Source organism: Dermacentor variabilis, chromosome 6, assembly GCF_050947875.1.
Source record: "Dermacentor variabilis isolate Ectoservices chromosome 6, ASM5094787v1, whole genome shotgun sequence".
Lineage (NCBI taxonomy): Eukaryota > Metazoa > Arthropoda > Arachnida > Ixodida > Ixodidae > Dermacentor > Dermacentor variabilis.
In genome coordinates, this window is record NC_134573.1 from 348,803 (window position 1) to 370,287 (window position 21,485).

Below are 21,485 nucleotides of genomic sequence, written 5' to 3' on the forward strand. Positions count from 1 at the left end.
AAATGGCTTATGCAATGAAACGTTAATAAATGTAAAACCATGAGAATAACCCGGCGCCCTCACAGTACAAACCAGTTATTACCTTAAAGGGGCCCCCTTGAATCCCGTTAACTCCTACAAGTACCTTGGCATTAATATTACTAACGACTTATCCTGGAACATGCACGTTGATTACGTAACCCGCAATGCTAACCGCACTTGTGGCTACTTGCGCCGAAACTTTTCCAAAGCACCGTCTTCCTTAAAATTAATTCTTTATAAAACTTTAGTCCGTCCAAAACTAGAATCGCTTCCCTTGAATCCGTTCAGAATCGCGCAACCCGGTTTATTCTATCAAATTATTCCCGCTACGCTTCTGTATCCACTATGAAGAACACACTAAACGTGCCTGATCTGTCTTTACGTCGTAAATTTCTTCGTCTCTGCCTCTTTCACAAAATCTATCATCAAAATGAAGTGTTAAAAAGCTGTCTTTTTCTTCAAACGACGCACATTTCATCGCGTGTGGACCACAAGTTCAAGGTTGGTGTGCCATTTGGTTCAGCGAGATCCAGAACAGGCAGGTCAAGGTGGAGAGTACTGGCGGAACAACCGATGAGAGCAGAATGTGCGGAGAGGAAGTCTAAGCCGAGGATGATGTCGTGGGACAGTGGGCGATGACTGTGAATAGCACGATAGTGGAGCGATCGGCGAAGGAGACGCGGGCGGCACACATACCAATTAAGCAGGAGACACACGGTACGATTCGGCGTCCGATCCGACGCGCGGCTCCGCATGCTCCGGCATGCGGCATACGACGATTCGGGGCACACGGTGCGTGCATCCGAAAGCTTGAGCGGCGCGTAAGCTCCGCCCAGATCCAGCCCCCCCAGCTTGACTTCATAGCCACGTCGAGAAACGCAATATAAACAACTATGCACAACATTGCTTGGCTTTACGCGAACACTTTCAATAAAATTATGCCCCTGCGAGTGACAGAACACTTCACGACGGCGCGTTGTCCACTGACGACTCCGCTAACAGCCAGCGATAGGGCCGGTAGGCCTAGCTAGGCAGACGCATCCAAACCGAGCTCGTCGAAGAGCGCTTATGTTTGCCAAAACAATTAACATTGTACGCTTAGGTCGCCCGTAATTAAATATAATTGGTTTACTCGACGCAGTCGTTGCGAAGGGCAAACGTGCAAGCGAAGCGAGCAGCCTCGCTCAGGCGGTCGGTGTGTGATGTCTGCCCGCGAAATGCCCTCGCGTCGCGGCTCCCGAGCTCGCCAGTAGCTTAGTACTGGTGTGCTAGGCGCTGCTTTGCATAACAGGCACACGTTCGAGATAATTTTACTGAACTGGTAACTATTTCGTGTCGGAAACAAACTGCAGCAGGCAAGGAAAAAAAAAAAACACTGCGAGAAACCGGCCAGCCAGCGCCGCCTCCGTGGAAGGAACGTCAGAGAACGTCACATGCCAGCCGCGCTGTCATTGGCTGCGGACGAACGACGGTGCGGTTGTCAGACGCGTCGGACGATGAAAATCTGCCCGGTTTGTCGCACGCCGGACGTCCGATCCGGCGCTTCGGCACGGCAAAACACCGGTTCCGGCTGCCGTTCCGGCGCGTCGGACGCCGGATCGGACACCGAATCGGACCGTGTGTCTCCCGCTTTACGGGGGCTGTTCCGTCATTGGCGACACGGACAACAGGCGTCGTGGCGGGCGTGAGTATTTTCTTGAGGCGGTTACGAAGGTCAGCGCTCATTACCGCAAATGCGCCCCAGTGTCTGTAAGAGCAGATACAGGAACACCGTGGACTTGCACGTCAAGAAGGTTCAGATGAGTGGGCAACGTCAGTAGAGGACTTGGCGGCGTAGAGAGAAATGCAGCGTCACCACGAGGCGCTGCATCGTCTACTTTTCGGGCTGGGAGCGGCGTCCGAATAGAGTCGGCGAATAGGAGCGACGGGGCTGGGGAGAGCGAGATCGTCGTGGTTGGGGCCAAGGCGAACGAGAATAGGGGCGGTTTGGCGCAGGAGAATTAGCGGAGGCATTATCGGAGCGTGCGGCATAGGAACGAGAAGGGCCACCTGGGGGGCGAGAGTAGGGTGCATAAGTAGACTGGTCGGGGAACTCCAGCGACTGCGACAGCGCCGAGAAATGCGCCCGATTCGATGGCAGTGAAAACAAATGGGCTTGTCGTCAGCCGTGCGCCATTCAGATGGGTCGCGGAAACGTGGTGAGTAATAAGACGCGGGACGGGGTGGTATCGAAGAAGCCGGGTGGGTATCATGACGATGGGCCTAGCAGATGGTGTGAAGACTCATGTTTGCGAACTCCTGGTGGACAACTGCCTGGCTCAGGGAAACCGCGACTGGAGGTGTGTTGGAGGAGCTGAAGTCGAAGGCAGCCGTATAGGCGGCCTCGATCTCACCCCAGACGATCCTGGTAACATTGCCAGTGTTATTGGGACGAGGAGCGTCGGCACAGGAAGATGTCGCTGGGGTGTTGGGCAGAAAGGCAAACTGCTGGTCGATGCGTCGGCTTTTAGCGAGTTCCAGGCGACGGCACTCTTCTATAACTGCATCCTCCGTCGCCACGTTGTTGAAAACGAGCAAGTTGAATGCTTCATCGGCAATGCCTTTGAGGGTGTGGGAAACCTTGTCTGACTCAGTCATCTGTGCGTCAACTTTGCGGCATAGAGCCAAGACGTCCTGAATGTATGTGACGTAGGGCTCTGTTGACGTCTGCACACGGCCGGATAACGCCTTCTGCGCGGCAAGTTGGTGACCGTAGGAGCGGCCGAAGCAGTCTCGGAGCTTTTGCTTAAGCGAATCCCAACTGGTGAGCTCATCTTCATGCGCCCGAAACCAAACTCGAGGTGTGCCACCGAGGTAAAAGACTACGTTGGCGAGCATGATAGTAGGGTCCCACCGGTTATTGCGGCTGACGTTTTCGTACAGGCTGATCCAGTCCTCGACATCCTCCCCATCTTTGCCCGAAAATACGCCAGGATCACGGGGAGCGGGGAGAGCGATGTAGGTCGTCGAAGTGGCAACAGGTGACGGAGGCGGCTGAGTCTAGTTGTTGTCCAGGAGCCATGAAAGAAGGCTCGACGTACCGTCCACTGCGGAGCTCCGTGACGAGGTACAATTAAGGAACGTCCACCTCCACCAGATATGTTACGTAGGAAGACGCAGACGAAAAGCTATATACAAGTATATTTACAAGGAAATATGCCGCATTTGGCCAAGAGGCAACAGCCCGCGCTAGCCTCTAATCGTCACCATTGTCTTCACGCTGCTCGTCTCTTCGTCATCGCAAATACTGTTCCGTAGCAATATTATTGAAATTGGTGACAAAAACAGCACAGGTCAAGTTATAATTATGACAAAATATTAAAAGCACCTCTGCAAACTGCTGGAACCCTCAGCATCATGCCTGTTCTACACGCACATATGTTGCAGCACAATCTCTATCTCAGACGCAGGTGCCTCCACACATCTCTGTGTAATCGCACAATAAGGTTAAAAAACAGTCTGGCACACGCTACATGCGATTCATTTTGCAAGCGCCAGCCGAGTGCTGACGGTGGTAGAGCGAAATTCAAGTTCGTCCTTGCATGGAAGCCTCGGCTCATGTTTTATCAATTGTAGCGCCGAAGCATACCTTTTACAGCACACATAATTCTTAAATTAGACTGCTTGCTGATGCTGTACAGTAAATTCCTGTAAAGAAGCTAAATCACACAGCAAACATTTAGAATACAGAACTAATCACATACTGGCTTGAATACATTTGTGCATTACGGAAGCAAGGTGAAATGTACAGTGTTGTAGCACATTTTTACTCATGTATGGAATACTCGTATGACACAACAGCGTTAATTTGTGAGTTCTTACATTGCAGTGACTACCTACAGGTAAATTTTGTAAGGCTTAGGGAAACTAATTATAAGTAGAACTGTGTATGTACACTGGCACTGAGAAATTGGTTATAATAGTTGCAGCTTATAAGGGACTAGTGCAAAAGAATGCCTGTTTCATCATCATCATCATCATCATCATCATCATCATCATCAGCCTGGTTACGCCCACTGCAGGGCAAAGGCCTCTCCCATACTTCTCCAACAACCCCGGTCATGTACTAATTGTGGCCATGCCATGCCTGCAAACCTCTTAATCTCATCCGCCCACCTAACTTTCTGCCGCCCCCTGCTACGCTTCCCTTCCCTTGGGATCCAGTCCGTAACCCTTTTTGTTTGTTTGTGAGACACCAACTAGCTATTTTACCACGAAGTGCCCCCTGGCCTTAATCCGCATACAAAGCATTGGGAGGACCAGAGAGGGTACAGTACATTGGCTTACACTGATCATGATGAGGTCCCGTCATCCAGCTAGCGCCAAGGTACAAGAAGAATGTCCAGCTGTCTATGGAGTGAAATGAACAAAATAGGAGAGCATCAAGTCAGTTGAAAGACAGATTTGCAATTACAAATGAGGTGACCCAGTCACAGCAATTCATTAATATATGCCAAGCAGTCGTGATTGCACTCCCAGATGAAGCATGCCTACTAGACTAAGCGTTTTGCTGCTTATTTGGAACAAAACACAAGTGAAATTTGTACATCAGCAGACGACTGCATTTGGTATTGTATAGATGAAATAAACATTGCAGTTATATTTTTGTTTTGCTATAAAGTGGGAACGCTACAAGCTGCATAGCCACTGACACGCGCGCGCGCACGCGCAACGCTGTGACCCATGCAAGAACAAAAGGACACAAAATGGGGCGAGTTCAGTCTGGTTCAGGATTACAGCCGGCGCGTCGTCTTCGAATGCACTCCCTTCGGTTGATTCGTGCTGCGTGAACCACAAAGACTAACAAGCAGGGAAATTATGGAGGCAAAGATACAGCGCATGCTAGAGTTGGGAGTTATGGAGCCTGCTAAGAGTGACTACACGTCACCGCCAGTACTTGTAAAAACCCCTAATAAGGACCCTCGTCCGTGTGTTGACCACAGAAAGTTAAATGCCATCACTAGGGATCAGCTGTACCCAATACCGAACATTGAGGAACGAATAGAAAGAGTTAACGCTGCTAAATACATTTCAGCTATAGATCTCGTGCGGGGATACTGGCAAGTTCCCCTTTCAGAAAGTAGGCATCGCGGGCGGTAGTGGCCGTTTTTTCGAACTTCCTGCCTCCCAGTGCTTCCAGCACGGAATAAGATGTCTGATAAATTTGGAGCGTGCCTACTTGACTGCCGCCGAAGTGATCGCAGCGCGGTGGCTGTGTGACACCACTGTGGTCACTGTAACACCGACGTTTCGCTCCAGCTGCTGTCAGTAGCAGCTGCGCGAGCATAGAAAAATGGTTTTCAGGCGTCCTGTGCGCGCCCCGTACGGAAAACAATAACACGCTCTTGATTGTTGAAGTTCTGGAGGGAAATTATTTAACATTAAAGCCAACTTATTTTGTTGCTTCCAACGGGTTCGATTTGTCTGTGGCGTCTTTTATTCGTTAACGCCGACGGCCGACGGCCGACGGTAACCGCACTTTTAACACGTCGTTTGGCATTTTATGCACTTTTAGACAAAAAGATCTAGAAAAGTTCTTGAGTTGGACGGTCTGAATGTGTTTACCAAAATAGACTCTAGTGACACCAGTAGTGGGTTTTACCGCAGATAGAATACATAGCAGCATATTCCAAGTGCTGAGGTTATGTTTAGAAGAAATTCTATTTTCAGTATTATCATAGACCAAGACGTCTATAGCCGTTTGTAGCCCTTTCAAGAGGTTCTGTGTTTCGTGGGACGTTACTACACCCTAGTTTTGTTGTGCCTTTATGTGGCGTGCTTTACCGCTCCGTACGCGCAGCATTTTCATTTTTCGAGTGCACTGCTTGACTCGGTGTGGCCGCGCATGGTTGTAATTTGTTCGTGAGTGGTCGCGCACATCGATTATCTTCCTTGAGAATAATAGCAATGGTGCGCACCATTACACTGGAACCATTCTTGATATGCATGAATAGTGTCCGGCCGATAACCATTCAAAATTTTTGTTGCCTGCTAAAAAATCAGCTACAAAGCTCTTGGCCATTTCCACCAGTGCACATAGAAAGCACTTTAATAACGTAAGGTCTGAAGCAGTGATAGGACAGGCCCATCGCGCATGTCCACGTTTAGTCTCAATTTAATTGAGGGTGCTGTTACTGGCAAGCTAAATGTACCGCTAAGTAGGTTGAGCTTACCATTGAGGCTAGGATGCCAGGAGAAGGTAAATAAGTCATTGCGGCCTCGATAATGAAGTTGAACTTCAGAGAACACACGGCTGGAACGTCCTATTGTGTGTACTTATGTTGTTTGCGCTTTTAAATAAATAAATTGAGAAGTGTGTCATGTATGTGCGGCATATGTATTTTTGTGTCTTCGTTATCTTTCTTGTACTTCATATCGAGGCTGCAATGAGGGTTTGCCTTATCCGTTTTCAATGTAGCAGCATTTGCAGTGTGAACGAGTGTTTGATATGTTTTGCAACATTGTTAAGAAATGCATCTCGCAGTTTGTTCCCAAGAAGTGTGTGAAACGCAACCCGAGGCACCCTTGGTATAATAGGGACATTATTAATCTAATCAGGCGCATCAAGAGGCTCCGCAAACTTATAAACGTGAGTCGGAGCAACCAATGCTCAAAACTGCACCTGCTTCAGTCCGAATTAAAAACCAAAATGCACGAAGCCAGACACTTTTATTTCGACACCACGTTATCAACATTCTTGAAAGAAAACCCATCAAAGTTTTAGAAAACGGTGCTTCCGGCTGCTCACCACACTTCATCATCCACCATAAACGATCGCCCTTGCTCTGATCCGGTGATTATTTCCGAAATATTCAACACTTACTTTCAATCTGTATTTTGTCAGGATGACGGCGTCGATCCCCCCTTTTGCGTCGACAACACTTTACCAGAGTTTTCTACTCTCGTTACCCCCCCCCCCAACTTACACTGGTGTTCTCAACTTATTATTACTAACAATTGATACTACAAAAAATTCTGGAGCTGACGGAGGGCCAAACAAATTTTTACAGCGATACTCTGAATGCAACGCCCGGTACTTGACAGTTATATTTAACAAATCTCTTGAGATATCAACAGTTCGTCGTCTTTGGAAACAAGCTAACATTATTCCCCTCTTCAAGTCTGGCAGCAAACAGCTAATCACTAACTACAGCCCTATATCGTTGCTGCCCACGTGTTGCAAACTTCTCGAGCACATCATCCATAAGCACATCCTTCAATATTTATCGGTTTATAACTTTCTGCCCCCACAGCAGCATGGTTCTCGAGCAGGATTTTCTACAACAACGCAATTATTAGAATTCACGCATGACATAGCGACATCACTAAATAACCGCGGTCAGCTTGATGCCATCTTTATCGACTACTCAAAAGCATTTGACACGGTAAGCCATAAAAAATTGCTTCTAAAACTTGCTGCAATCTTCCCTCGTAAACAACCAATTGACAGGATATCCGATTACCCACACTTCCGATTCCAATCATCATCATCATCATCAGCCTGGTTACGCCCACTGCAGGGCAAAGTCCTCTCCCATACTTCCCCAACAACCCCGGTCATGTACTAATTGTGGCCATGCCGTCCCTGCAAACTTCTTAATCTCATCCGCCCACCTAACTTTCTGCCGCCCCCTGCTACGCTTCCCTTCCCTTGGGATCCAGTCCGTAACCCTTAATGACCATCGGTTATCTTCCCTCCTCATTACATGTCCTGCCCATGCCCATTTCTTTTTCTTGATTTCAACTAAGATGTCATTAACTCGCATTTGTTCCCTCACCCAATCTGCTCTTTTCTTATCCCTTAACGTTACACCTACCATTCTTCTTTCCATAGCTCGTTGCGTCGTCCTCAATTTGAGTAGAACCCTTTTGTAAGCCTCCAGGTTTCTCCCCGAAGGTGAGTACTGGTAAGACACAGCTATTATACACTTTTCTCTTGAGGGATAATGGCAACCTGCTGTTCATGATCTGAGAATGCCTGCCAAACACACCCCAGCCCATTCTTCTGATTATTTCCGTCTCATGATCCGGATCCGCCGTCACTACCTGCCCTAAGTAGATGTATTCCCTTACGACTTCCAGTGCCTCGCTACCTATTGTAAATTGCTGTTCTCTTCCGAGACTGTTAAACATTACTTTAGTTTTCTGCAGATTAATTTTTAGACCCATTCTTCTGCTTTGCCTCTCCAGGTCAGTGAGCATGCTTTGCGATTGGTCCCCTGGGTTACTAAGCAAGGCAATATCATCAGCGAATCGCAAGTTACTAAGGTATTCTCCATTAACTCTTATCCCCAATTCTTCCCAATCCAGGTCTCTAAATACCTCCTGTAAACACGCTGTGAATAGCATTGGAGAGATCGTATCTCCCTGCCTGACGCCTTTCTTTATTGGGATTTTGTTGCTTTCTTTATGGAGGACTACGGTGGCTGTGGAGCCGCTATAGATGTCTTTCAGTATTTTTACATACGGCTCGTCTACACCCTGATTCCGTAATGGCTCCATGACTGCTGAGGTTTCGGCAGAATCAAACGCTTTCTCGTAATCAATGATATATAAGGGTTGGTTATATTCCGCACATTTCTCTATCACCTGATTGATAGTGTGAATATGATCTATTGTTGAGTAGCCTTTACGGAATCCTGCCTGGTCCTTTGCTTGGCAGAAGTCTAAGGTGTTCCTGATTCTATTTGCGATTACCTTAGTAAATAGCTTGTAGGCAACGGACAGTAAGCTGATCGGTCTATAATTTTTCAAGTCTTTGGCGTCCCCTTTCTTATGGATTAGGATTATGTTAGCGTTCTTCCAAGATTCCGGTACGCTAGAGGTCATGAGGCATTGCGTATACAGGGTGGCCAGTTTCTCTAGAACAATCTGCCCACCATCCTTCAACAAGTCTGCTGTTACCTGATCCTCCCTAGCTGCCTTCCCCCTTTGCATATCTCCCAAGGCTTTCTTTACTTCTTCCGGCGTTACTTTTGGGATTTCGAATTCTCTAGACTATTTTCTCTTCCATTATCGTCCTGGGTGTCACTGGTACTGTATAAATCTCTATAGAAATCCTCAGCCACTTGAACTATCTCATCCATATTTGTAATGATATTGCCGGCTTTGTCTCTTAACGCATACATCTGATTCTTGCCAATTCCTGGTTTCTTATTTACTGTTTTTATGCTTCCTCCGTTCCTGAGAGCATGTTCAATTCTATCCATATTATACTTCCTTATGTCAGCTGTCTTACGCTTGTTGATTAACTTCGAAAGTTCTGCCAGTTCTATTCTAGCTGTAGGGTTAGAGGCTTTCATACATATGCGTTTCTTGATCAGATCTTTCGTCTCCTGCGATAGTTTACTGGTATCCCGCCTAACGGAGTTACCACCGACTTCCATTGCACACTCCTTAATGATGCCCACAAGATTGTCGTTCATCGCTTCAACACAAAGGTCCTCTTCCTGAGTTTAAGCCGAATACCTGTTCTGTAGTTTGATCTGGAATTCCTCTATTTTCCCTCTTACCGCTAACTCATTGATCGGCTTCTTATGTACCAGTTTCTTCCGTTCCCTCCTCAGGTCTAGGCTAATTCGAGTTCTTACCATCCTGTGGTCACTGCAGCGCACCTTACCGAGCACGTCCACATCTTGTATGATGCCAGGGTTAGCGCACAGTATGAGGTCTATTTCATTTCTATTCTCGCCGTTCGGGCTCCTCCACGTCCACTTTCGGCTATCCCGCTTGCGGAAGAAGGTATTCATTATCCTCATATTATTCTGCTGCGCAAACTCTACTAATAACTCTCCCCTGCTATTCCTAGTGCCTATGCCATATTCTCCCACTGCCTTGTCTCCAGTCTGCTTCTTGCCTACCTTGGCATTAAAATCACCCATTAGTATAGTGTATTTTGTTTTGACTTTACCCATCGCCGATTCCACGTCTTCATAGAAGCCTTCGACTTCCTGGTCATCATGACTGGATGTAGGGGCGTAGAGCTGTACAATCTTCATTTTGTACCTCTTATTAAGTTTCACAACAAGACCTGCCACCCTCTCGTTAACGCTATAGAATGCCTGTATGTTACCAGCTATATTCTTATTAATCAGGAATCCGACTCCTAGTTCTCTTCTCTCCGCTAAGCCCCGGTAGCACAGGACGTGCCCGCTTTTTAGCACTGTATATGCTTCTTTCGGCCTCCTAACTTCACTGAGCCCTATTATATCCCATTTACTGCCCTCTAATTCCTCCAATAGCACTGCTAGACTCGCCTCACTAGATAACGTTCTAGCGTTAAACGTTGCCAGGTTCATATTCCAATGGCGGCCTGCCCGGAGCCAGTGATTCTTAGTACCCTCTGCTGCGTCGCAGGTCTGACCGCCGCCGTGGTCAGTTGCTTCGCAGCTGCTGGGGACTGAGGGCCGGGGTTTAATTGTTGTGTTCATATAGGAGGTTGTGGCCAAGTACTGCACCAGGATGGCCAATCCTGCTCTGGTGAGGGATTGCGTTACCGGTTCTGGTCACCGGGATCAGGCCACACTCCAGGCCTGTTTGTGCAATTTTATCAACACGCTATTTTTTTTTAATCCGGTGGAAAATTGCCGGCACCGGGATTCGAACCACGGACCTCTTGCACGCGAGGCGGGAGTTCTACCTCTACGCCACCGCTGCACTCCAATCCGTCACTTTTATTTACAAAACCTCTTCTATAGCTCAGGTCGTGTCAGGGGTGCCGCAGGGCTCAGTTCTCGGGCCACTCTTATTCATCATATATGTTAACGACATTATTGAAGTAGCCAGAAACACACAAGTGAAAATACGTCTTTAGCAGATGATTGCGTGATCTATTCTAACTTTCGTACTCTTCGTGATAAAGAAGTGCTTAATAACGTATTTTCATCCTTTTCAGACTGGAGTAACACATGGCAGATGAGCATTAATTTCAGCAAAACTGTGGCAATGTATTTTACTAATAAGAAACAGCCCCTAAAATTTAAGTACAGCACACAAGGATACAATATTAACGAAGTTAACGAGTTCAAATACCTTGGACTTACTATCACAACTAACCTTAGTTGGCATAATCACATCAATATAGTCTGCTCTAAAGCGATGCGAAAATTAGGGTGCCTAAAACGAACTTTAAAACACGGCACGAAAGAGTGCAAGCTTACGGCCTATAAATCACTAATTAGACCTGTTTTAGAGTATGTTTCTGTAGTGTGGACGCCTTATCGCATAAAGGATATTTCCAAATTAGAATCCATACAGAAAAAAGCTGTTAGATTTATCTACGGCCGTAACGACCGCATGTTCTCACCGTCATCCAACGCACACGCTTTATCACTGGACCCATTGTCGTTTCGTCGCACGTGTGACCGTCTAATCCTGCTGCATAAAATCGTACACGGATGGACTAACATTGAAGCGCCTATCTCGCTAACCACACCTACTGCGCGAGTAAACCGACGTACTCACCCATTAAACATAGATCCCTTCGTTCCAAAAATAGATTGCTATAAGTTTTCTTTTTTTCCACACACTGTTGAATTATGGAATAACTTAGATGGTTCTCTGCGTTCATTGCTGACTAATAAATTTCAGAAAGAACTGCCTAACCATGTTGGTTGACATTTTGTGTTCATAAGTTATGTAACCCACCTCTGCTATGTCTCTAAATGAGATAGCAGTATTTGTAAATAAATAAAAAAAAATAAAAGAATATACACCCTGGAGTTTCAGGTGCACAACAGCTGATTTGACTAAACATAGATCACGCTCGGGCCGGCACACTCTGGACGGATGGGTGGATGGATGTTATGAGCGTCCCCTTTCGAAAGGGGCGGTGGGTTGCGCCACCAAGCTTTTGCTATTATACTGCCTAATGTCCTACCTAAGTTAAACAACGAAAAAAATAAACACTATGAACTCCTACACCCAAATTTTCTGATCCCCTATTGCTAACTGTGCTTTTGTACGTCGCCGTTTTTTGTCGGTTCCCTACTTTTCGTCCCCCTATCCTCCAATCGCCTCTTACTAATGCCCACTGCGGACTTGTTTACTTTTCCACTGCTCCCGCTGAACCCAAGGGCTTCAAGGAGGTCAGTGGTGCCTAAATCGACCGCTGGGTAGACGTCTTCACATTCTAATAAAACATGCTCCATAGTTTCCCTAGCTTTACCGCAGCAAGCACATGCTTCTTGTTCCTGCTTATATCTCGCTTTATAGGTGCGTGTTGTAAGGCATCCCGATCTCGCTTCGAAAAGTAATGAGCTTCCATTTGAGTTATCATAAATTGTTGCTTTCCTGATTTCGTTTTTTCCTCTTAGGTAGTTACTTATGGCAGGTTTCCTTTCCATTGCCGCCACCCATGAGGTTATTTCAGCCTCTCTGACTTTCCGCTCGACCGTCTTTGTTGATGTGTTGCCCACACACTTGCTGGTAAGCTTCCTAGTGTTTTTCCTCCACTGTGAATCAATGTTTTTCCTGTACAGATACCTGAACACTCTCCCAGCCCATTTACTTTCTTCCATATTCCTCAGGCGTTTTTCATACTCAATTTTACTGCGAGCTTCCCTTACTTCAAAACTAGTCCAGCCCATATCCCCTTGCACAGCTTCATTTGTAGTCTTCCCGTGAGCGCCCAATGCGACGCGACCCACTGATCTTTGGTTCCCATCGAGTCCTGATTGTACCCCTGATTTAAAGAAAACAACGGCATGTACAAAAGTAAGTCCTGGAACCATTACACCTTTCCACATACCTCGGAGGACCTCGTACCCATTGTATCCCCATAGCGTTCTGTGCTTCCATTATGGCTGCATTTCTCTTCCCCTTCACTGTTATTCTTTTTCCTGTGTTTCCATATATCTATTGCCCTCGTTTATCCATACACCAAGGTATTTATATTCTGTTACCCGAGGTATTTCCTGGACCTGTATCTCCACTGTCTGTTCACTGTTTTCATTGAATAACACCTGATTTTCTAAAACTAAATTTAAAACTTAAATTGTTGCTTTCCTGTCCATAGATATTAGCCAGACGTTCCAAATCACTTTGCTTGTTAGCTAGCAACACAATGTCATCCGCATAAAATAAACCTGGGAGCTGCTGCTCTACTACTGTACCCGCCTGTTTGTATGAGAGATTAAATCCGGTATTACTTCCTTCTAGCGCCCTCTCCATCCTCACCATGTACACCATAAACAGCAGCGGGGATAAAGGGCACCCCTGTCTTAGTCCCTTGTTGATATGAACTTTCTCCTTGCTTCTCATCCCTTCCCAATTCAACGCAAACGGTATTTTCTAGGTAAATCTAGCTCTCTCAAAAGGTGTAGACAATAGTCACCTAAGCCTTCCCCTTTCAGAATATCCCACAATATGTTGCGGTCTACGTTGTCATAGGCTCCTGTAATGTCTAAAAAGGCCACATATATAACGGTCTGCTTTCTACTTTTGATATTTCAATACACTGAGTAAGAACAAATAAGTTATTATCTAAACGCCTACCTATTCTGGAGCCATTCTGAAGTTCTCCCAAAATGCCATTATTCTCTGCCCATGCTTGAAGCTTTAATTTGATTGCCTGCATTGCTAGCGTGTATATTACCGATGTAATGGTCAACTGTCTACACGAGTGAATTCTATCTTTCTCCCCCTTGCCTTTATAAATTAAATTCATTCTCCTTTGTCGCCAACTGTCTGGTACTCGTTCATCTTTTAAGTTTGTTCCACTGCTTTCACCATAGCTTCCTTACGTTTAGGTCCTAGTTCATTAATCAGCCTAACGGGAACCTCGTCTAGCCTTGTGGCTGTGCGCTTAGGAATTTTCTCTTCCGCTTTCTTCCAGTTGAAATTTGTAAGCATGGGCTCCTTTTCCACTTGGGTCTCTTTCATGCTCTTTTTTTCATCAAGTACAACCTCTTCATTGCCTTGGAAAGATTCGGCTGCTGCTTTTCGGATGTAATTTATTGCCGCTTCTCCTTCCAGTCTGTTTTCATCTTCGTCTAGGATATGTTGTTGTATTGTTGTTGACTTCCTGCCTAATAATTTATGCGGTTCCAAAATATTCTAGGTTCAGCCTTCTTTTTCTCACGTATTTCTGACAACCAACGTTCACTTTCACCTTTTAATTTTGTTTGCACCAGTATTTGAACCACAGACGTTTTCCCCCGGAATATTTCCCATATAATGGTTACTTCATCCTGTGGCTGCGCCTTCTTTGCCTGCCTGTGCTCTCGAGATGCTTTCTGTCGTTCTGCGATTGCTTCTCGTATGTCCCTGTTCCACCAGCTTTTCGGTTTCTTTGTTCCTTTCCAACGAACACGTTGTTTCTCTTTCCGTATTTCTGTCGTTATTACACTTAGAAGCTCACCATATTCCCACTCTTGGCCATTTGTCAATTTCTTCCTCGACTCTAGTGACTATATTTGCTATTTGTTCAGCATTCAAATTTGAACTGGCCATTTTGCGCTCCTTGCTCTCTCTCCCAACTACATATCCCATTTTTAAAATGATGCGTTTATGGTCACTCCATATGCTGCTATACCCTTCCACATCAATGCCCATTTCTCTCAACTTATCATGAATTCCTTCTGTCATCACACAGTAATCAATGGTCGATTGCCGGATTCCCACTTCCCACATGATCTGCCCTTCACACTTAGGCCCTGTATTCACGATAACAAGGTTATGTTGCTCACAAAGGTCTAGCACTGACTTCCCGTTGTTGTCGGTATAGCCATCTAAATCCTGTATGTGGGCATTCATGTCACCTAATAGGACAATTTCAGCACCATTCCCGAAACGCTGAATATCAGCACTTATGCATTCCACTAACTCTTTATTCTTCTCTGTGCAATTATTTCCGGTCCACAAATACGTAACGCCCAGCAAAGTTTTTTCCCCACTCATTGTACCTGATAACCAAAGATGCTCTTGACATATTGAATTTACTGTTTTCCATTTGGCTCCCTGATGGATAAGCATTCCGACTCCTCCTTCCTTTCTTTCCGACTTAGTTTTGTTGCACCCTTCCCGATCATAATTCTCAATAACTGGCGGCTCTACTGAATCTCTAAGGTGCGTTTCTGTAACCGCATACACCCCTATTTGTACCCATTAACTGCTCCTCAATCTCTGCCTACTTTTCCTTTCTTCTGCCACCCTGCATGTTTATGTAGCCTATTGCATGTTGAGCTCTCTTTCTTGCTTTCCTCCTTTTCTTGCTATTGACGGCGATGCTCTTCTGAGGTTCCCCTGGGGACCTTCTTCATTACTATCTACTCTGGCCTCATGAGCACCCGCGGGCCTCCTAAAAAGCAACAGGGCGACCACCAATTCGCCAGCCCACATTTTGTGCCAGCCTGTAATTGAAGTGGATCCCATCTCGTTTAATACCACCACACCTTCTCACTTCCCTGTTTACTTCGACAACCTCGAAGCTTTTCTCTCGGCTCATTTTCCATATTGCCTCATTAGCAGCCATTACGGCTCTTTGTACGTGACTGTCACATACAGGCACCTCTGGCACCGTGCAAACCACGATCTGCACCTGAGGGGATACCTCGCGCAAGTCGTCCACCCCCTTCGCGAAGCGCTGGGCTAGTCGTGTCCCTTTCCTGTTCAGGACGTCATTTTGTCCACCTGCTCGTATGACGAGGTTGCGCCCGTGTGAATTTCCGCGAGCTTTTGTTTGCTCGCTCCATGACAGAACCCAGTGTCCGCCCTAGAAATGTCCCTACCGCCACTTTTTTATAGCCTTTCACCCTCTCCACAATTGCTTTTGAGCAACTAGCCATGTTTGAGTCGCCGGCGATAATCACCCTTTCCCTCTCTCCTACCTCCCCTTGCTTCCCTTAGTCCTTTTCCGCGTGATTCGAACTCTGCAAGGGGCATTGTCCTCTGGGCTCCTGCTTTTTCCGCGCGGCGGCCTCGAGGTACCTGCCTCTCTTTCCAGCTAACCCTTCATCACGCTGCGCGAATTCCACGTACCCTGGTGACACTCCCTCGCCTGTCGCAGCTTTCGAGGTGAAAGCGCCGACTAACTGCGGTGGTAAGTGCAAGTGATGCTTTCAAAATTATGTCGTCATGGGTCTGGCTCCCCAGACCGCTTGAATACGATCCTTCTTTGCACGATACCGGCACAGTCTGACGGCGATGAAATGGCTGTTGCCCACTGAATATGCCCTCGCTTTATTGGGACTCGGATATTTATACTTTTGACAATAAAGCCACGTGTCCGCGGAAATGCATCTATGCTGAATATTAAGGGTTACTAGCGTTTCTTGTTATATAGTTTTCCATATATAATGCAGTTAATGAAACATGTTTGTTGTTTTATACTCTTTGCAGCCACAAGGGAAGAGATGGCAAGAGAAACAAAAAACAAGACAGTGCCCATTCCACCGATCAGGCTGTCAGATGTGGAGGACTTGCCCCTCTCTGAAGAGGAGGTGGATGCTAAAAAGAACATAAGACAGGTACATGCATATTTTGCTTTGTCAATACAGAGTAAACACCAGACTACTAAGTTTTCAACAGTGTCACTAATCTCCAGTATTGTCATCCATTATAGCAGGACAAGGCCAAGCAGGCAAATCAGGCTGCATCAAGAAAGCAGCAGTACGAGGCTGTGCTCCGACAGCACATGGCACATGCCCTAAAGAATGTCGATGTTGCTAAGGAGGCCAAAGAGGTTGATGCACCTTTGCCCACACCTCGCACCTCCACCAAACAGTCAAGAGGGTCACAAGTATGTAGAAGAGAAACAAGTACCTTGCAGTGCCTGAAAGATCAACACAGCTGCGCAATGTTAACTTCTGACGTGCCTTTATTGTGCTGCGGGGTATTACTGCATTGATGGCATGCTAACTTGCAAACACCTCGTCCCGATATGCTAGAGGATCGAAGTGGCCATGCACGCAGTCTTTTTTTAAACTGATAGCAATGTGCCAGGGAACTGATTCACGCCATATTTTGCTTATGTTGTGTTTGCACTGCATTGTTAAAACCACATATTCACTGAGATGCACACATTTATGCTTTTGCGTACATATGCTACAAATGTAGGTTAAAACATCAGCAGAAAGTGACTTCGTTAAGTGTTGACTTATGCAAAAAGGTATAAAATAGAGGTGGGTGACTTTAGGTACACTTTGAGGAGCAATTGCTAATGCTTAAAAGCTGGCACATAAACCAGTACGGTAGTCCGTATGTGGCCCAACGTTGCATACCCTTTGGCACCCTATTTCTCTCTGCTGTAGCAAAGTTTGTGAAACAAATGGAATGACTGGTATCTGGAGGTTCTTGCCCACTTAATTATTTAAGTGCTCACAGTCTTGTGACTTGACATTTGTAATGGGTACCTGGTACCATAATTGTAAAGTACCATTGAGTCGCCGTCAACTTGTGGTGACAACATGAATGTGTAAATGCGAATAAGGGTAAATTGTTGGGCAACTTAGTAGAAGCACATGGTAATGTGTTATGCAGCATTAAAATCGTTTTACGGAAACAAAGACACTTTTTTTGCTTTTTTTATTCTAGAAAATCATTTGCACATTGCACAAACCTTCACCATTAAGAACTATTTTTATTGGCTTCTTTAAGCTTACCGCTGTTTTCCTGTGGCCTGAAGAATGTCATCTTACGACCTCATGTGCGGGAAACCTTGTTCTTTCTTACCTTCCGCTTTGGCTAGCATTAGTTTGTGCCCCTTGAGACAAGCTCACATGGCATGACCAAAATAAGAAAACTTGTTTCAGTACTCTTGCTTTGACAGAACATTTGAAATATATTCCCTTATCACCGATAAATCATTGGGCAATCAATGAGATTCTTAAAGCACTACGTCAGTACCAGAGATCAAAAGAATTTATGATAAGCAATAGTTCGATGCTGTACACTGCACCACATCATCTTTGAGTTCTGGAGCGCCACCACAGTCACACTTTCTTTTTTTGCATAACACATGCTATTTTAGTCGTTTTTCTAAAATAGGTTGTTTCAGCACTAAAGTGTCGCTTAAAGCACTAAAGTGACACTTAAAGGGACACTAAAATGAAAATGATTTATTCTGCATCAGTAAGTTACCGTTCTACAACAGCAATAACACCACTCTTACAACGATAAGACGTTTGGGTAATCCAGAAAAAGCGCAAGAACGAAATACGGGTGGCGACGCCTACTTAAGTTCCCGCACCTGGGGGCTGTGACGTCTTGGATTTTGATGGCATCTTCTAGGGCCTACTAATTATATTTAGCGGTGCAGATTGACTACATTGTGTTCTAAAGGAACCAAATATTAACATGGCAAGTTTCGGGAACCTTTATTCAGCCAACGCGGCCCAAATGCGAAAACATACTTTGGAATCCCTGACGTCATGCTGACGTACCGGCGCTGGGGTTTCGGCGCGAAATTCAAATGCTGATACTTGGACCTTCATTTTCTCATCTAATAATCAAACTATCTTTTTTAAATGACTGCCTGCAGGGTTCTCAAACAATGCTTCATTAGTCTAAAGTGATTTATTGTTTCGCTTTAGTGTCCCTTTAAGTGCAATTTTGTTAAACAATACGCCAACAAATAGCAAAAACATCTTGGCACACTGAAAGTGATGTGTGAAACTACATGTTCAGCTTGAAAGTTATGATAAAACCATGGCCTGCAGAAAAAAATAATGTTGTCGCTAATGCTTTTTGTGGATGATAAATGCATCACTATAAACTGCGTGGAAGGTCCCCCTGCTACCCAGCTTAGCACGCACGTCTCTGCCAAATATCTTTCTTATTACAGTCACTTTGATCAAACTTTATGGGTATAAAGTTACTGCAATTTGAGAAAATTTGGCACTAACCTAGATACAATATAGGGAGCCCCAGCAATGCTGCTACTACTACCACAATCTTGGTGGATACCCCAATTTTGTTGTCGGAGTGTTTAAGTTGGAAAAAGTGTGTATGCACTTCATAATTTGTTTTTTTTTCTTGCACAGGTCAAAAGGAAGCTGTATGATGAAACCAGCGATTCAACAGACGATGAGTCGCTGCTTTCTTCAAAAGAGCTAGTAACTGCACGAAAAGATGTAAAATACTGGAAAATGCAGTGCCGCATTGAGCGGGAGCACAATGCATCATTGAAAAAAAAAACACATCTGTTTTTGGAAAATAACATTGGAATACAGCTGAACAATTTTAAGCATTGCTTCATTTTTATTGTAGTTGAGTGTATTATATGCTGTCTAACAATGACCACTTTTGATGTTTTCCTAGTTGCCCAAATACTTGACATGCAGAGAAGCGAGAGATGTGAAGGTAAGCAATCATAAATGCAGCACTGTCAGCTGTGAGGTACCTAATATCCTATATTATCAAGTGCTCATCAAAGTGTCACTTCTGAAGCTATGTTCCTGCAATATTTATTAAAACAACTTATATGCAGTTTTGTGGCAAGTTTGCAGGTGTATTTAACAAGCATTCTCTACGGAATACATTGTATTGGTGTAGCGAACTATTTTTGTTAAGTATTCTGATAAGAGAGAAGAGAAAACTTTGCACATGAGCATTATGGGAAATTGCAGCACGGACATTTGCATGGGATAACAGCAGTCAAGCTAAAGACCATGAATACATAGTGTTTTCCCAAACAGGCACATCAGCGCAGGTCAAAGTAACTCAAGTGTATACTTGCACGCAGAACTCAAACTTTTCATTGCACAGGTGTGAGCCAGCACAGACTGCAACAGCAGTTGTATTGCCACTGGCGCAACAGCTAGAGTCTCAAACGGCAACTGGCCGTAAGAGTTCTAAGTGTACCAGCAATATCACTCATTGCACATTTACGGTGATCAACTGCATATGCATCTCAAACTTTTTATTGTACAGGTGAGAGAGGACACAATTTCGAAGCACCACTAATGGCACCTGCTACGGAGCAGCCTAAGCGAGTGGCTACTTTTATCGAAGAGGGTGAATGTACTTGCAACATAATTATTTGAACAAAAATTTGATGTGAACTTATTTTAATTATACTTATTATTGTCTGCTTCACATTTGCTGCTTTAGCACCAGGCTTGCCTGTGCCAGATGCCTTAGACGACACGGATGCCAGGACGGCAACTTATTTGTGACCACATCTGATGGACATGTGAGTATGGTTTTTGCTTACTTATACCACAAATTTATCGTCAGCACCCAATTCAAGTAAAACTTGTTCTTCAAGCTCTTCACATGGATGTGTTATAAGCAGCAGTTGTGTCTAGTGCTGTAATACTAGTTGACTCTGTATATAGCAATCAACACCTTTTTTTTTTCACTTTCTTCCAGTTCCACTTGTCTTGTGAAATTTTCGGCACGCCTGAGCAAGCGGAAAAACTGTTCAGAAATAAAAAGCCAAGCATCCTTGTGAGAGACACGGCCCAGGTGATCTGGGGCAATGAAGTATTGGCAAAAAGAAGTGTCAATGGCAGACTCGCACCAACAAAAAGTGGCAACAGTGAGCAGCCATCCAAGCAGCTGACGCCTGCAAAGGTGGAGGTTGTTTATGGTAGGTACTTGTTGCTTAAGGTCTGTTAAAGAGTATACATTACTCCAGCTGATCACTGTGATCATTTCCTTGAGATACATTATTTTGATTGTAGATTGTCTGCGGCACTGGGGCCAGGTACACAACCAGGACATCAGCGCTGTGGAGCGTGTTCTGCCAAGGACCCTCAGTGAAAGAATTCAAGATGTAAAAAGAAAACTTCGCCTTCCACACTGAGAAAGTGCTGTCAAGTACTAGAGTACCACTAAATATATTTAAATGTACATACATTGTGTTTTGACTGCTGGAGTTTAGTGCTCTATGCATATGGCTGAGTCGTTGCTCAAAACAACCAGCTATACGCCCTTATCCGTGGTAGAAAAGCTCTGTATGGAAGCGTGAAACATAATCGACCATGTGAAACGTTTTTTACAGTGAAGAACTGAGCTTGATTTAATTCTGTCTACCAGAAGGACATTTCCAGCTCGGTAGCTGAGGCTAAGTGGAAATTGCTTCTATTTCAGCTGGAAACGGCTTCGATTCTAGTTAATACAGGAACCCTTTCAAGCTAGAATGAAAGCATTCTCTAGCTGAAACAGGGACACTTTCCAACTGGAATAGGAGCACTTTCCAGCTGGAAGAGGAGCAATTTCCAATGTCCAGTAAATTTTTCCTCAGTCGCCTGCCAGGTTTCATCGGAATCTGGCATGCCATAGAAAATTAAATTGTTACCCCATGACCTGTCGTCAAGATCATCCTGCCGTGATTGCTAAGTGGTGACTAGTGCGGAAAGTTCGTCTGTTTGAGTGTGAATGGTGGCAATATCCTGGATGAGTTCGTCTAACCTTTTACAGTTTTCCTCTAGCTCATCTAACCTAGCTGTTTTGAATCGCAGTAGTTTTGGTTTCAATGGATG

General features: G+C 45.2%; 2 long non-coding RNA genes across 2 annotated transcripts; both read left to right on the forward strand.

The window, feature by feature from the left end:
• The first annotated feature begins 16,347 nt into the window (after positions 1-16,347).
• On the forward strand, positions 16,348-19,956 carry LOC142584076 (uncharacterized). The gene is made up of 3 exons (XR_012828682.1): positions 16,348-16,526; positions 16,622-16,798; positions 19,318-19,956. It is a non-coding gene; the product is annotated as an uncharacterized LOC142584076 (long non-coding RNA).
• Positions 19,957-20,042: 86 nt separating this feature from the next.
• LOC142584077 (uncharacterized) lies at positions 20,043-21,045 on the forward strand. The gene is made up of 3 exons (XR_012828683.1): positions 20,043-20,191; positions 20,371-20,590; positions 20,685-21,045. It is a non-coding gene; the product is annotated as an uncharacterized LOC142584077 (long non-coding RNA).
• Positions 21,046-21,485: the final 440 nt, after the last annotated feature.